General features: G+C 40.0%; 1 protein-coding gene, 1 long non-coding RNA gene and 1 pseudogene across 9 annotated transcripts in view; 1 reads left to right on the top strand and 2 right to left on the bottom strand.

The window, feature by feature from the left end:
- Positions 1 to 5,842: 5,842 nt before the first annotated feature.
- LOC123479703 (uncharacterized) lies at positions 5,843 to 10,981 on the bottom strand. The gene is made up of 3 exons (XR_006655403.3): positions 10,859 to 10,981; positions 9,095 to 9,226; positions 5,843 to 7,725 (listed from the first exon to the last, which is right to left on the bottom strand). It is a non-coding gene; the product is annotated as an uncharacterized lncRNA (long non-coding RNA).
- LOC112304606 (cytochrome c oxidase subunit 7B, mitochondrial pseudogene) lies at positions 8,720 to 8,959 on the bottom strand (annotated as a pseudogene). The gene has a single exon (XR_002974760.4). The product of XR_002974760.4 is annotated as a cytochrome c oxidase subunit 7B, mitochondrial pseudogene (transcript).
- A 53-nt stretch (positions 10,982 to 11,034) lies between the features above and the next one.
- UBAP1 (ubiquitin associated protein 1) overlaps positions 11,035 to 16,985 on the top strand; it is a 61,097-nt gene continuing 55,146 nt past the window's right edge. For 2 of the 7 annotated variants that reach the window (XM_045195141.2, XM_024560035.3), the window contains exons 1-2: positions 11,049 to 11,261; positions 13,307 to 13,353. The gene's annotated coding sequence lies outside the window, so the exon portion shown is untranslated. Of the gene's footprint in view, positions 11,262 to 11,385; positions 11,631 to 13,306; positions 13,354 to 16,985 lie in introns of those variants that run through there. The other 5 variants (XM_045195142.2, XM_045195138.3, XM_024560036.3 and 2 more) reach the window with 5 other exon arrangements.

Here is a 16,985-nt window from a genome sequence, read left to right as displayed (position 1 = left end):
CCCATTTTGGGGCGTGCGAGGGGCAACCAATCGATATATTTCTCACATATGGATGCTTCTTTCCCTATTTTTCTCCTTCCTTTCCCCTCTTAATAAAAATAAATAAATAAGATATTTAAAAAGAAAAGGGTGGAGATCTGGGGAGCACATCACAATGTACTAAAATACACTTCCTATTGTTTTTTAAGTATATTTTATTGATTTTGCTATTACAGTTGTCCCATTTTTTCTGCCCTTTATTCCCCTCTGCCCTGTATCACTCCTCCCACTATCATTCCCCCACCTTAGTTGATGTCCATGGTTCATACATATAAGTTCTTTGGCTTCTCCATTTCCTATACTATTCTTAACCTCCCCCTGTCTATTTTGTATCTACCAATTATGCTTCTTATTCCTTGTACCTTTTCTCCCATTCTCTTCCCTTCCCCTCCACGCTGATAACCCTCCATGTGATCTCTATTTCTGTGACTCTGTTCCTGCTCTAGTTGTTTGCTTAGTTTGTTTTTGTTTTTTTTTTAGGTTCCGTTGTTGATAGTTGTGAGTTTGTTGTCTATTTACTGTTCATATTTTTGATCTTTTTTCTTAGATAAGTCTCTTTAACATTTCATATAATAAGGGCTTGGTAATGACGAACTAAGCATCTGAGAGGTAGGCTATCTCTTCATCACTTAGTTGTATTTTTTCTGGAGTTTTGATCTGTTCTTTCATTTGAGTAATATTTTTTTGTCTCAGTGCCCCTGTTACTTAATAAGGGGTGGGGCCTTAGGTATTCACCAGGGCGGGACAGCCCACTTTGCTGTGTTGTGGCATTGTATATGGAGGAGGGGTCAGAGAGGGAACAGTGCCACTTGTTCAGCTCTCACAGGCTTTAAGTCACTTCCTCGACTACCCACAAGCAAATTGGACCCTTCTGGTGCCAATTCCCAGCTGTGTGGGCTTGTGTACATTCTAGGACCCTGTGGGTCTCTCCAATGAACTCTCCTGTGAGGCTGGGAGTTTCTCCTGCTACCTCAACCCCCACAGGTTTTTTCAGTCAGAGGTGTTGAGGTTTTATTTCCCCACACTGGAACCCTGGGTTGCATGGTCTGTCTTGCTCCCCAGTTGTTCCTCCTGATTCATCCGCATGCAAACGTGGGACCACCTGCTCCCCAGCTGCCTCCTCACCCAGTCCACCAGCTGCCGCCTTGTCGTGAGTCCTCTCCACCCCTACTGCCCATCTCCACCCCTCCAACTGGTCTGGATGAATGTTTCTTCTTAAACTCCTTGGTTGTAGGACTTCCGTACAGTTCAATTTTTTGGCAGTTCTGGTTATTTTTTTATTTTAAATTTGTTGTTGTCTTTCTTTTGGTTGTGCAAGGGGGCAAAGTGTATCTACCTATGCCTTCATCTTGGCCGGAAGTCCCATAGTTTTGATCTTCTCTTTTTTTTAGATAAGTCCCTCTAACATTTCATATAATAAGGGCTTCGTAATGATGAACTCCTATAACTTGACCTGATCTGGGAAGCACTTTATCTGCCCTTCCATTCTAAATGATAGCTTTCCTGGATAGAGTCATCTTGGATGTAGGTCCTTGCCTTTCATGACTTTAAGTACTTCTTTCCATCCCCTTCTTGCCTGAAAGGTTTCTTTTGAGAAATCAGCTGATAGTCTTATGGGAACTCTTTTGTAGTTAACTGTCTCCTTTTCTCTTGCTGCTTTAAAGATTCTCTCCTTATCTTTAATCTTGGCTAATGTAATTATGATGTGCCTTGGTGTGTGCTTCCTTGAGTCCAACTTGTTTGGGACTCTCCGAGCTTCCTGGACTTCCTGGAAGTCTATTTCCTTTGCCAGATTGGGAACGTTTTCCTTCACTTTTTTTTTTCAAATAAGTTTTCAATTTCTTGTTTTCCCTCTTCTCCTTCTGAAACCCCTATGATTCAGATGTTGGAATGTTTAAAGTTGTCCCAGAGGTTCCTAAGCTTCTCCTCATTTTTTTGTACTCTTGTTTTTTCATTCTGTTCTGGCTGAATGTTTATTTCTTCCTTCTGTTCCAAATCTTTGATTTGAGTCCCTTCTCTTCTGATTTGGTTTCCTTCTCTTCGCTGTTGGTTCCTTGTACATTTTTCTTTATTTCACTTTTCATAGCCTTCACTCTTCCTCTATTTTGCATACATGCTCAATCATTTCTGTGAGCATTCTGATGACCAGTGTTTTGAATTCTGAAAATGATAGGATGGTTATCTCCTCATGGCTTAGTTCTTTTTCTGGAGTTTTGATCTGTTCTTTCATTTGGTCCATATTTCTTTGTCTCAGCACACCTGTTATATTGTAAAGGGCGGAGCTTAGGTATTTGCCAGGGTGGGACAACCCACTTTGATGCTTTGTAGGTTCTGTATGTGGGGGAGGGGTTAGAGAGGGAACAATGTCACATGCTTGGCTCTCACCTGCTTTCAGTCACTTCCCTCGATACCTACAAGCAAATTGGGCCCTTCTGGTGCTAATTCCCAGGTGAGTGGGTGCATGGGCTTGTGTACGTTCTTGGACCCAATGGGTCTCTACAACAAATTCTCCTGTGAGGCTGGGAGTTTCTGTCTGCTGCAACCCCCACATATTTTTACAGCCAGAGGTTTTGAGGCTTTAGTTTCCTACACTGGAACCCTGGGTTGTGCGGGCTGTCTTGCTTTCCAGTTGTTCCTCCCGGCTTATTTGCATGTGAATGTGGGACCACCCTGGTCTACCACCTTGCCCTGTATCCACTACACCCCTGCTGCCTATTTCTGAGCCCCTCCTACCAGTCTGGATGAATGTTTCTTCTTTAACTCTTTGGTTGTCAGACTCCCATAGAGTTCAATTTTTGGGCAGTTTTGATTGTTTTTTGTTTTTAAATTTGTTGTTGTCCTTCTTTTGTTTGTACAAGGAAGCAAAGCATATCTACCTATGTCTCCATCTTGGCTGGAAGTCCTCACTTCCTATTGTTTGAATCATTTACACTGAGAAAGTATTCATGTGTTTTGTGTAATAAAAAATGCTTAAAAGAATTTTTAAATAAACAAGCAAAAAGAAGAAATTAGAAATTGCCCATAATCTTTCCAGCAAGAGTTAACCAGTGTAACTATTTTGGCATATCCTTTTATAATTTCAAATTCAAAATTATGTTGTGTATAATTTTACAAAAATGAGACCATCTTCTGTATATTGTTAGTAACTGTTTTTAAACTTAGCAATGTTATATAAGCCTCTTTTTACATTTACATATTTTATAACATCCTCTTTTAAGACTATTTTTTAGAACAGTTTAGATTTACAGGAAAAAAAATGAGCAGACAGTAGAGAGAGTTCTTGTATTCTCCTCACCACCCCCCCAGTTTCCCTTGTTAGTAACACCTTGTATTAATGTAGTACATATAATGTTATAATTGATGAACTAATATTGATGTGTTATTATTAGCTGAAGTCCAGAGTTTACATTAAGGTCACTCTGTGTGTACAGTTGTATGGATTTTGACAAATGCATAATGTCATGTATTCACTGTTACAGTATCATAAAGAATAGTTTTACTACCCTAAAAATGCTCTGTACTTCATCTATTTGTCCCTCTTTCCCAACCACTGGCAACCACTTATGAGGTCTCTAGTTTTGCCTTTATAACATTCTTTTTAATGGCTACATATCATTGTGTCATGTGGCTGGATAAATCCACTGATGCTGTTACAGGACTTAAAGAAAAGAGTAGAGCCCTGACCGCTGTGGTTCAGTTGGTTGGGTGTTGTCTCACAAAGTGAAAGGATGCCAGTTAGATTCCTGGTTTGGGCACGTGCCTGGCTTGCAGTTTGGAGGCAGACAATCAATCAATCTATCCATCAATGGATGTTTCTCTCCCTCTCTTTTCTCCTCCTATCCCCTATCTCTATAAAACAAACAAACAAGAAAGACTAGAATGGTAGCAATAAACCTTAGATTCACAATAGGAGCAGACCAAACTTTGTGGACCTGGCACGGATTTTCTGGTCTATGTGTTCACGCTTAACTCTGTATTTCAGTGTTTCATTATCTTTGGGCAAAGGAACTTTTTAGATCTTACACACTACCTTGGAAACCAGAAGAAAACATCTGGCATTCACTCTGATGGAAGAATCAGAGCAGTATTGTAAACACCATCTGTCAACTTTTCTTTCCAAAGGAGTCTTTCCAAATTTTCGGGGCTTCTCTTTACCAACTCCTTGTCATGGCACCAGAAGCAAATGAAATCATTAAGGTTTTAATGATGTTGTGAGTTAGGAGGCTGGGCTCCCAGGGCTTCCTGCTGCACAGATGCACATCCCCATAGGCTACTTCTACTCTGCTTCCACAGGTGCCAGTCTCCACATCCTCAAGCAGGGCAGCCATGTATGGATGTGCACTTTGTACTTTACACAAAAGTGCCTGGCTAAGGGATCTAGAGAGGGCTCAAATCCTGCTGCACTCAATTTGCCAAACTGTGTACCCTGGCATTGCATCCAAACACAGAGGGTGCCTTTTTCTATCTTGCACAAAGGCACAGTTTAGTGTAGTGGCTGGCCTTGTCCTGGAGCTCACTGAGATTATTTAACTCCATTGTAATTGTCTGTTTATGTATTTGTCTTCATCCGAAGGTTCTTGATTACTAAGGTCTTATTTAATGTTTGTTCCCATTGCAGCACAAGGTGTGTAGTAGACCTCAGTATATTAACTCAGGAAATTACTAGGGACAGGGCTCTTTCAGCTCAGTGCCAGGACAGTCTACCCATACTATTAAAAATATAAAATTAATTATTTAAAAAAAGATTTTATTTATTTATTTTTAGAGAGAGGGAAAGGGAAGGAGAAAGAGAGGGAGAGAAACATCAATGTGTGGTTGCCTCTCATGTGCCCCCCACTGGGGACCTGTCCTGCAGCCCAGGCATGTGCCCTGACTGGGCTGGCAACCCTTTGGTTCACAGGGTTGTGGGTTTGGTCCACACTCAATCCACTGAGCTACTATTTACTATTGACTAATTGGCTTTTACTCTTACAGGAGGACTCTTACCAAGTTTCCTGCTGTGCCTTTTTACTAAGTTTTCTTTTCTTTGTTTCGTCTTTCTTTTTTTTGAAACTAGGTTTTCCCCTATTTTTCTTTAAACAAAATTTGCCATCTTAACCATTTTTTATTGATTTTTTTAAGAGAGAGAAAGAGACATGGCCATAAACGATGGTGTGGGGAATGACTGTGGAAGTGGGGAGCACGAGGGGTGCAAAGGGGTAAAGGGAGGAAAATTGGGACGACTGTAATAGCATAAACAATAAATAAATACGTAAGATAAAAATTTTTAAAATGAGAGGGAGAGAGAGAAACAGCGATTTGTTGTTCCACTTACACATTCATTGGTTGATTCTTACATGTGCCCCTGACCAGGGATTGAACCCACAACCTTGGCATATTGGGATGATGCTCTAATCAACTGAGCTACCCAGCCAGGGCCTCTCTTGTTTTTCATACCGGTTCTCCATCTCCTTCACTGATTCCATGAACAACTCAATAATATATTTGTTCTCACACCCATTCTCTCTTCTTTTTTCTCAAAACTACTACAATTTCCCAGCCTATTGCCAACTGGATACTAGCTAGATTCAGTCAATGGGAGGCATGGGCAGGAGATTGAAGGTGGGGAGAGAGGGAATTCAGGGTAGTTCTTCCTCTTTCTTATGACTGTGGAAGTATTTTCCAGCAGTGGCTGCCATCTTCTACATGGTTTATACTTCCCCTCCTTTCTTGGTCCCAAGTCTTGCTCTCTCCAGAGCCAAAATTGATAGTTTGGTGTGTATTCTTTTATGCATATATATACATACATCTATCTATGTAGTTGTTTTGTTTTTATAAAAATGAATACAATAGGCATTATTCTGCAACTTGCTTCTTTATTTCACAATATATTGTGATAATCACTGCCAAACTGTTCTACAAAAAGGTTTCACCAATTTATACCGCCATCAACAGGGTATAAGAATGCTTTTTTCCCTCCCTCTGTGCCAGCATTGGATATAATTAATCCTTTTTAGCTGCTGCCATTTTGTGAGGTGAAAAATGGGGTCTTGTTTCATTTTTAAAAATTATCAGTGATGTTGAACATTTTTTTTACCAGCTATTTTGTTCACTAACTATTTGTATTTCTTCTTTAGTGAACCGCCTCTTGAAAAAGTTACATCTTTATTTTTCTATTGGATCATTCTGTTTTTCTTATTGATTTGTAGGGGCTCTTTTTGGGGAAATTAACCCTTTTCTGATATGTAGGTCACAAATATTTTTTTCTAGATTATCTTTTCACTTTGTGCAGGGGTCTTTTGCCATCATCAAATCTGCCAAACAAACAAACAAACAGAATCTGTCAACCATTTCCTTTATGGCTTCTAAATTTGGTGTCATGATTAGAAAGTTTTTCCCACCCATGACTCAAAAAAAATTCTATATTCTCTTCTAACATTTTATTTTTTATTGAATTTTTTGGAGGTGATACTGGTTAACAAAATTATACAGGTTTCCACTGCTCAATTCTACAACACACCAGCTGTTTTTTCCTAACATTTTAGAGTTGTTGTTACATTTATATTTTCATGCTTTTGGAATTTGAAATCATCTTTATGGTCATTAGGATAATTGCATCTTCTTATGATGGTTATCATATAGATCTTAGAATCAGAAGGAACCTCAGAGGTGACCCAGAGACCTGATTCCCTAATAGTAACCTTGAGCTTATGAGGAGGGATAAAGGGTTTCAACCTGACTTCCAACGTTCTCAGGATTCATCCTGACTTTTCTCTTGGATTTCACAGGAGAAAAGATGCCAATAACTTTATTTACAGCATTAGAACTGTTAAATCCAAGTCAAGCCTCTTCCCTCTTGGTCTCTCCAATCTTGTCTTTCTCTGTTCTCGTACATATATCCTTTGCCCTACTTACTGATTCTTAATTTTCCTAGAACTTTCCTCCATACATGCCTTTGCTCAAACTGCTCTGGGCACCCTCCATTTGTTCTTTAAGGCCTAAATTAAATGCTTCCATTCTCCATGAAATCTTCCTTGATTTCTCAAGTCCACCTAAATGCTCTATCCCATCTACTCCTCAGGCATGGAATGTGTTACGTAGGAAACTCAGATGATTATCTGCCAGATACCATCATTATCTGTATAACTAAACTGTCCAATTCCCTCACTTGACCTTCTTTAGAGCATGTTTGTAGACCCATGGTGCCCGACACATGATAGAACTTAGTCAATGCCAGATGGCTTAATGAATGTAAGATTGTAGGGCTGGTTATCTGTCTTTCCTGCCTCTGCTCTTACACTCCATAAAAGTCTAGTAGTGTATGAAGGAGGGAGAAAGAGTACAAAAAAGAGGGAAGATTTTGAGCTGTTGCTCCATGGCCTGGAATGCTGTTTCTAGACCAATGTCAGTTGCACTGAGATGGGCCAGACACAGGGCAGGGGTAGTAGAGGACTGGCATCCTGTTCAGCCTTTTCTGGCCACATCTTGAGTTACCACTGGGATTTATACCTGGGAACTGACATTTATGAGTCACTCCTAGGAAGGTGAAGAAGTATTTTTCCAGGTAGTGTCCCCAACTCCTTCCCATTTCTTTTTTTTTTCTTCCATCTTTTTCCTCCCATTTTTTAAGGATGTGTTGCCTCCATGGTGGCTGGGTCGCACATAGCAGGTGGGCCCTGTAGTAGGTGGTGAGGAACATGGTCCACACTTAAAGCAAAAAGGCAAAAAAAGAAATATTATTGGATCAGGAGACTTAGGCTGATGGGGAATCTCAGGAAGTTCCTGTCTGATGGGGGAGGCTGGTCTCTGGACTCAGGGAGTTAGGACTTTGGAGAGGAGAGGCACAGGCCCAGCCATCCAAAGGTTTTTCCTTCCTAATCCTCCATGGCACCTTAGTCTTCTGACTCCTTTCCTGCTTCTCTGGACACTACTTTTCTGTCTCTTCCTCTGCTTCCTCTTTCCATGCCCTATTTGTCAGTGTTCCAAAGGGTCCTATCCTCAGAAGTTTTAATTAATCTAAATTTCCATTCTTCTAGCCAAACTTGCAAGAATTTGACTCAGGTCAAAAACCTTGAAGTCTTCCTGAGTCCTCTGATTTCCTCCACCATGCAACTAATTCGCGAGCAAATTCTTATGGTCTACCTTCAAAATGTACCAAGAGCCTGCCTATTATTGGATTACTGCAATAACCACTAAGGGCTTCCACTCTTGCCCTTCTTGCTCAGTATAGTAGCTACAGTGATCCCGCTCAAAACTTGCCAGTGGCTTTCATCTCACTTGGTGTTAAAGCCAAAGTCCTTAAAATGATCTATAAGACACTATGTGATCTAGCCTCCTGTTACTTCTCTGGCTTCATCTATTAATCTCCTCTTTACTCACCCCATTCCAGTCATGAGTACTGGGCTGCTTACTCTTCCTAGAATATAAAAGGTTAGCTTCCACCTCAGGGCCTTTATGCTTACCGTTTCCTTGCCTTGGCCTGGCATTTTCTTCTTCTATAGCAACATGACTACTCATTTCCTCCCTTCCGTAAGGTCTTTACTCAGATGTCACCTTTCCCTGGCCATCCTTTTTTTTTTGAAGGTTTCATATGTACTTTATTTTATCAATCATGCCATATTTTAATGGGTACACAGTGCTTTCACTTGCCATCAACCGTGAGTTGATTTTGAGACAACTATTACACCAGCTGCAATGATTACTAATCTCTCCATTCCTTTGGGGTAACTCTGCCAACAGAGGACAGGTTCCATTCTATTCCAATTTGTGTTGCTGTATACATCCATGCAGCAACACAGAAAGTGGCTCCACTAGCTAATACAGCATTACCATATTTGTCATGGAAATCAGGTGTCCATTTCTGGTTGATCTGCCTTGCCGTTGTTTGCTGAATGTCTCAAAATGGGAGATAACTTAGCACATTTTTGGCCAATGGAAACATTGTGAAGCTGAAGAGTGAACTGCAGCAACTGTAGCTGCTGGTTTGCTGGAACTTCGCATCAAGTACCCTCGCAAAGAACCCTTGCAAAAGAACCTCCCCGGCCATCCTTTATAAATTTCAACCATGGATACTTACTTTTTTTTTCCCTCCCAAGGTAGAGGAAGCTCACTAGCCAGCTGGGCTGCGTAGACTCAGAAAACGAGTTACAGAGGCAGAAGAAGGGCCGTTGGAGCTTAGGAGAGAGGAAGCAAAGGTACAGGTACGTGCCTGAGGGAAGGAAGGGGGGAAAGGAGTGGGGTGGGTGTTGGGGTGAGAGAGAGAGTTAGATTAACCATGGATACTTTCTATTGTCTTTCTTGTGCTTTATTACTTTTCTTAACACCTATCACCATCATTATTATTAGTTATTTCCTCTAGAATGTAAGTTCTATGACAGAGGTGTCAAACTCATTTTCACCGGCCACAGCAGCCTTGTGGTTGCCTTCAAAGGGCCAAATGTCATTCTAGGACTGTATAAATGTAACTACTCCTTAACTTTAAGGAGCTGAAATCTATGAGATGTATGAGAAATCTAGAATCTATGAGAACAGGGATTTTTTTATGGGGGATGTTTCTTTCATATACTGCTGTATCCCCAGTGGGTATTTGTTCGAGGAGTAGTAATACACTACACATGTGTACTCTTTACCTCTTTCCTGATAGCTAAGCTCACATTCCCTCCTGAACATCTCTCCAGAAAATTTGCCCTCATCTTAATCTCAGTTTGGCCAGCTGAACTCACTATTATCTACCTTAGGTCTGTCTTGTTTCTGTTAGTAAGAGACCCCCAAAACTTGGCTCCTTCTTCACAATTTCTCCTTCCATATAGTAGGTCTCTTAATCTCGTTGAGTCAATCTCCTAAATCTTGCCCCAGTTTATCCTCTAGTCTCCATCCCGCTATTTCTGCTTTAGTTCAAGTATGAGTTCTTTTACTCAATGCAGAAGAGTAGCATGTAGTCTCCAATCCATTTTATTCACTGCTACCTTTTTAATTCTCCTGATGAAGAACTTTGCTTAGCTCACTGCTCTCTCCACAAACCCGTGGCTGTCCATTATCTGTTGAATTACATAGGCAAATAATCCAGAATTGATCATTTGTTATTTTTTGCTCACTGTAACACTCCCTTTCTGGAACTCTCTCATTGTGAGTTAAAATTGCTGCACCTTTCAAAGTACATATATTATCTCCTTTGGAGATTTGGAAGGAAAACAGGACTGGAGAATTAGACACAAGAACATACACTCTTTACCTACCCAGAAAATGTAGATGTAAATCTTTCCTAATCCCTTAGCTAAAAGTCAATTTTTCCAGATCAAGTGGGAAAAAAAGCCGCCCTCTGACTTTTCCTGGAGTTATATGTTTATGCTTCTATTTCCCCTACCATTTAGGAACTTTGGGGAACCAAGATTCATCTCATTCAGTTTTGAATCCTCCATTCTGATTCCAGAAGACATCCAATAAAGACCAAAGGCAATAAAGGATTGGAATCGGATTAGCTGGTTTAAACTGGGTGAATGTCAGAATTGGAGGACTTAGAGGTCACCTTTCAACCCGTTCATTTGTAAATGGGCAAAGTGAGGACAGAAACGCTAGGACTTGTACCAGGTCACTGACTGGGGACCACAAGCCAGACATCCTGATTTCCCAAGTAGGTCTCGTTGGTAAATCTTCGTACTTCCCTTCGTGTTTCAAGCATCTCGGTTCCCGCCAGGTATTTTCTGCGCCCATCCCAGTAGATATTAGTCTCCTAAATCTGAACTCATTTTCCCGAATGTTATCTGCCTTCCGCTCCTTCAACTCTCGTCCCTAAATTTCAACCCTTCTTCCTAAATCCTCTTGTCCAACCCCTAAGCCTTACCCTCTCATCGACCCCCTCTTTCCTTCCCTCTCTTCGGGTCAGCAGGGTTCACCGGTTCCAATTGCAACGCTCCAGGTAGCCGAAGTTTAGTACTAGAACAGACATTAATACGTCACCGTCAGCCCCTCCCATTGGCCCAGGGGGCGTGGAGTGCAGCGGCGTGACATCAGACGCCCAAAAGGGCGGGGCGGTAAGGGAAGGAGGAGGGAAGTAGGACTTCAACATGGCGGTTGTGGTACTGGTGGTGGCTTCGGTGACGGCCTGGCCCGGGGCGCGTACAGTTGAAGGTGGTGGCATTTGCTCTCCGTAGGGGCCGTCAAAAGCTCAGTGAGGACCGAGCCTGGGAGGTCGGCCGGCGCTAGCACCTCTCAGGTTTTGGGACAGTGGCTGTAGTGGCGTTCAGGTGAGGGGGGCCTCCTTCTGGGGGAGGGGGCAGAGGGGCGGAGTTGGGGGTAGGGCGCGGGTACCGGGAGACGGATGGGGGAGGGAAGCCGGGAAAGAGGCTAGAGGCCCAGTTGGGTGAAAGGAGTTGCAGGTGAAGGAGTGGGAGGGAGAAGGGGTCAGAGATCCGGACTTGGGGAGGATTCAGGGAGATGGGTCGGAGTGAGTTGAAAGGGGAGGAGGGCAGATGGGTTGTGGGAAAATGAGTTCGGATTAAGGAGACTAATAAACTACTGGAAGATGAGGGCTGTAGACATCTATCTTGGTGGAGTGAGAGCTCGGTAGAAATTAGAGAATTCCGAGGAGGTGGATCCAGGTTTTAGTAAAGAAGGTAAGTGATGTGGAGTTGAGGGTGAGCCGGGGACTTGAGGTGCAGATTTAGTTCTCCCTGAGGTGATGAGATTTGGGAGAAAGGGAGGAGAACGAACCCGGGGGTGGGTGATCTTTGGGGATATCTTTGACATTGTCAGGCCTTCTCCATCTGGAGAAGATACCTTGTTTATTTTGCCACGTCTGTTGTTACCTGTACAGTCCACCTGTGCCTCTGAAACAGCCTCAAATCTTTCTTGTGGAACATCAAGTTACAGTTTATTTGATCTGTATCAGTGATCTCTGGTATTAGTGTTATTGCCACATGTACTGGTTTCCAGCATAGCCTCTTAAAAGTATGGCTGAGCATAAAAATAGATTTTATATTAAACTGAAACTTTTGAGAGTTTTTAGACACCATGGAGTATTGCAAACCAGATTTGGTAATTTAGTTAACTATTAAATATATTGTGTTCTAACTGCACTTACTAGTGCTTTCTCTCTTTCCTCAACTGTGGGTTAGTATTTGAGAATTTGGATAGATATGATAGACGTTTCTCTTTAAGAATTTTGTCAGATTTCATGGTGGAATAAACAGGACACTTAGTCGTTAGTGATAGCTAGCCCTTTCTAGTTAATGTCTCAAACAAGTTAAACTGAGGGTTTCTGTATTGTTTTGTACAAAGACTGAAATGTCCAAAGTTTAAAGTATTACATTGTCTACATTAACTTATTTTTTTGCAGTAACTTATTTTTAAGTGGAACTTTATGAATGAAATTTTTGTTTCTAATCTGTCTTATTCTTTTTATTTGTATCTATTTTTTCTGTGATTTATTTGGCACTTATTGAATGCCTATTGTGTGTTGCATTAGTAAGAGCTGTAATTATGGAAATGGGAATATTAATGTTTCTTTAGTAATCATTTCTATCACTGCATAGCAAATAACTTGCTATGGCCTCATTGGAAGATAAAGCGTTATTTTAGAAATGAAGACAGCAGAAGAAAAGTAAAGTTTGTGAATATAAAAACTTCCAGAATTTTTCTTTTGTATTTGACTCATGACTCATCATGGTACATTTTATGTATATCTGAAAGATTTTATGTTTCATTTTAATTTTTTAAAAGATTTTATTTATTTATTTTTAGAGAGAGGGGAAGGGAAGGAGAGAGAGGGGAAGGGAAGGAGAGGGAGAGAAACACCAGTGTGTGGTTGCCTCTTGTGTGCCCCTTAGTGGGGGCCTGGTCCGCAACGCAGGCATGTGCCCTGACTGGGAATCAAACCTGTGACCCTTTGGCTCGCAACCCGAACTCAATCCACTGAGCTACACCAGCCAGGGGTTGTTTCATTTTGATTTTGAAGAAGACAGTAATAGTATCCTGATAAAATAATAATAGGTCTGTAGACAGTTCTCATCAATGGTTGCTAGTTCACATTTCTTGAACTGGCAAATGTCACTTTATCTTGTGTATTTTTTCTTTTATATCTTGACTAGAGTAAGGTATTTAAAATGAGATTTCTGAGGTCTATTCACTGACTAAAATTCTCTCAATTATTTTCAGTATTGTAGATGTATTTTCATTAACCAAACATGTAGGTACCAGTATTATAAATATTTCCTGTTTTTTAATCATGCTGTTGAATATTTTGAGGTTTATCACATGTAGATTATTTTAGTGTAAAATTTTTTTCCCACAGACCATCCAAAAAACTCCAAAACCAACCATCAGTTCATCATTAATCAGGTAATTTTCTTTAGACAATCTTTCTCAATAAGTACTTTAAGTATTAAATAAACTTTTTCTTAGGAAAAAAAAAACAAGCACTTGACCGACTTTCTTCCTTACTGCCCTCCCTCCCTCTCTCCCTCCTTTCACCCTCACTGAGGATATATTTATTGATTTGAGAGAGAGAGAGAGAAACATTGATTGGTTGCCTCTTGTAAGGTTGCCATTTGTGTGTGACTTGATCAGGGTGGGGAATGGAACCCTCAACCAGGTGTGTGCCCTGACCAGGAATTGAACCTCCAACCTTTTGGTGTACAGGATGATGCTCCAACCAACTGAGCCACTGGTCAGGCCAGAATCTAATTTCTTACAGGAAAAATTTTTTCAATTAGAGAAAGAAGGAAGGGATTGCTCTTCTAACCTATAGTCCACAATTTCTTGTAACATTGGAAAATAATTTGTATGTGAGAGTAATGTTTTCTATGAATTGAGAATTACAATTCAGGCTTAAAAATTTTAGGTGAAAGTAGCAAGACTTACAAAGGGAAAGGTGCCAACACTGGGCCTGTGCTAATGCGAAGCACTTTACATAATCTCATTTAATCCACACTGTTGGATCAGGTGGGCAGCTTGTGATATTCATCCTTCTAGATGTTGAGGATCAGAGAAGTTGAGTAATTAAAAAAAAATACTTTGTTTATTTTTACAGTAAGGGGAAGGGAAGGAGAGAGAGAGAGGGAGAGAAACATCAATGTGTGGTTGCCTCTTGCATGCCCCCCACAGGGGACCTGGCCTTCAACCCAGGCATGTGCCCTGGCTGGGAATCGAACCAGTGACCCCTTGGTTTGCAGGCTGGCACTCAATCCACTGAGCCACACAAGCCAGGGCTGAAGCTGAGTAATTTAGGTATCTAAAGTTACAGCTATAGAATGGTAGTGCTTGCCAACTTTAAATGCCCCTACTGCATCTCTTGCACCATTTTGCCCCTCTTAGGTGGTCACAGGGCCATTCTATATAATTCCTATCAAGTAAATTGTGTAAGCACTAGTTTTAAAGTCATGCTATTTTAAACTACTTGTTCTCACAGAAATAGTAGTGTTATTGGAATGATAAATAGTTCATTAAAAATTTCTTTTTCTAAGGATTTTATTTATTTTTAGAGAGGGAAGGAATGGAGAAAGAGAGGGAGAGAAACAGTGATATGAGAGAGAAACATTGACCGGTTGTCTCTTATATGTGCCTGACCTGGGGCTGAACCTAAAACCCAGGCATGTGCCATGATCAGGAATTGAACCAGTGACCATTCACTTTGCTGATGATGCCCAACCAAATGAGCCACACTAGTCAGGGCAGTTCATTAAAATTTTAGTCACTTAAGATGTCATCAGTATTTCAGGAGGAAATGAATACCTTAATATTTTGTACTTAACAAAATAAACTAGAGAAACTGGATAAGTGACTAAAAATTTTCTTGTTTGTATTGCTGAGTCAGGTTGGACCCAGTTCATTAAGGGCCAAAATTTGCATTTGGCAGTATTTTGAACGTATTCCCAGAATTCTGGATTGGTCATTATCAGTTGATTAATGCTTACCAAACACTTACAGTTTTTGAGTCATTGAATTGGTTCATGGTAAATGTGAATATTATGCTTACTGAGTTAAGAGCCAGTAAGTGTGTGTTTTGTTTTAAACTTCCTCTCCAACACTTGATATTGTCAGACTTTTTTTTTAATCCTCACCTGATGATATCTTTTATTGATTTTAGAGAGAGAAGAAGGTGGGGGGAGAGAAAGAAAGAGAAACATGAATGTGAAAGGGAAACATCAATGTGAAAGAGAAACATCAATGTGAAAGAGAAACATGTATCCGTTGCCTCCTGGCCAGGGATTGAACCCACAACCTAGATAATTGCCCTGACTGGGGATCGAACCCACATTCTTTTGCTATATATACTGAATGACTGACTGCTCAACCAGCTGAGCCACCTGGCTAGGGCAATATTTTCGGACTTTTACATTTTTTTTTCTAATCTAGTGGGTTTGAAATGGTATCTCTTGTGTTTTTATTAACATTTCCTGAAGTTGAGCATCTTTTCATATGTTTATAGGCCATTTGTGCTCTTTCTGTGAAGTTTTGTGCCTATTTTTATTTTGAGGTTTTTTTTCCTGATTGAATTCTTTATATATTTTGTATATTAATTATTTGTTAATTCATGAATTCCAAATAGCCTCTCAATTTGTCACCAGTTTTTTCATATCTTCCTAGTCTTTTGGAGGGAAAAGTGTAATTTTAATGAGTTGACATTTTCAGTCTCTTTTTTTCCTCATGGTTTGTGGCATACAGGAGTGGGCAAAAATAGGTTTACAGTTTTGGTTTATGGTTAACAGTTTATGGTTTCCAATTCATGAGCAAGGTATATCCTTCCATTTATTTGCATGTGCTTCAGTTCTTTCTTCAATGTCTTTCACTTATTTGGTTTAATTTATTCCTAGGTATATTATGTTTTTTGAAGCAATTATAAATGGGATTTTCTTAATTTCTCCTTCTGATCATTTGTTATTGGTGTATAGAAATGTAACAGATTTCTGCAGATTGATTCTGTATCCTGTAGCTTACCAAATTTGTTCGTTAGTTGTAATAATTTTTGGTGGGGTCTTTAGGGTTTTCTATGTGTAGCATTATACCATCTGCAAATAATGAGAGCTTTTCTTCATTTTTTCTGATTAGTCTGATTGCTGTGGGTAACAGTATGATAATTAGCCTTTGGTAGTCATATATAGCCTTTATTATGTTGAGATATGTTCCTTCTAAACCCATTTTGTTGAGAACTTTTATCATAAAAGATGTTGGATTTTGTCAAATGCTTTTTTAGTATCTGTTGATGATCAGGTGTTTTTATTATTTATTTTGTTAATGTGATGTATATTACAGATATTGATCCATCATGTATCCCTGGGATGAATCCCACTTGGGGTCATGTTGTATAATCCTTTTAATGTTGAATCCAATTTGCTAATATTTTATAGAGAATTTTTGCATCTGTGTTTGTGAAGGATATAGGCCTGTAATTTTCTCTTTTTTTGTAATGTCTTTGTCTGGCTTTGGTATCAATGTAATGCTGGCTTTGTATAATGACTTTGGAAGTGTTTATTCCTCTTCAATTTTTGAAATAGTTTAAGAAGAATAAGTATTAATTCTTTTATTTTCTCAAAACATTTTTATTGATTATGCTATTACAGTTGTTCCAGTTTTCCCCCCTGTGCCCCTATCCACCCAGTACCTCCCTTCCCTTCAGCATTCTCCCCCTTAGTTCATGTCCATGGGTCATGCATATAAGTTGTTTGGCTTCTGCATTTCCTGTACTTGCCTTAACATCCTCATCTGTTTCGTACCTACCATTTATGCTTCTTAATCCCTGTATCTTTTCCCCCATTCTTTCCCTTCCCCTCCCCACTGATAGCCCTCCAAATGATTATATATTTATGATTCTGTTCCTGTTCTGGTTGTTTTCTTAGTTTGTTTTTGTTTTTTAGATTCAGTTGTTGTTAGTTGTGAGTTTGCTGTAATTTTACTGTTCATAGTTTTGATCTTCTTTTTCTTAGGTAAGTCCCTTTAACATTTCATGTAATAATAATAGCTTGGTGATGATG

This window comes from Desmodus rotundus, chromosome 1, assembly GCF_022682495.2.
Source record: "Desmodus rotundus isolate HL8 chromosome 1, HLdesRot8A.1, whole genome shotgun sequence".
Taxonomy (NCBI): Eukaryota; Metazoa; Chordata; class Mammalia; order Chiroptera; family Phyllostomidae; genus Desmodus; species Desmodus rotundus.
The sequence above is the reverse complement of the archived record's forward strand: the minus strand, read 5'-3'. Positions and strand labels throughout refer to the sequence as shown.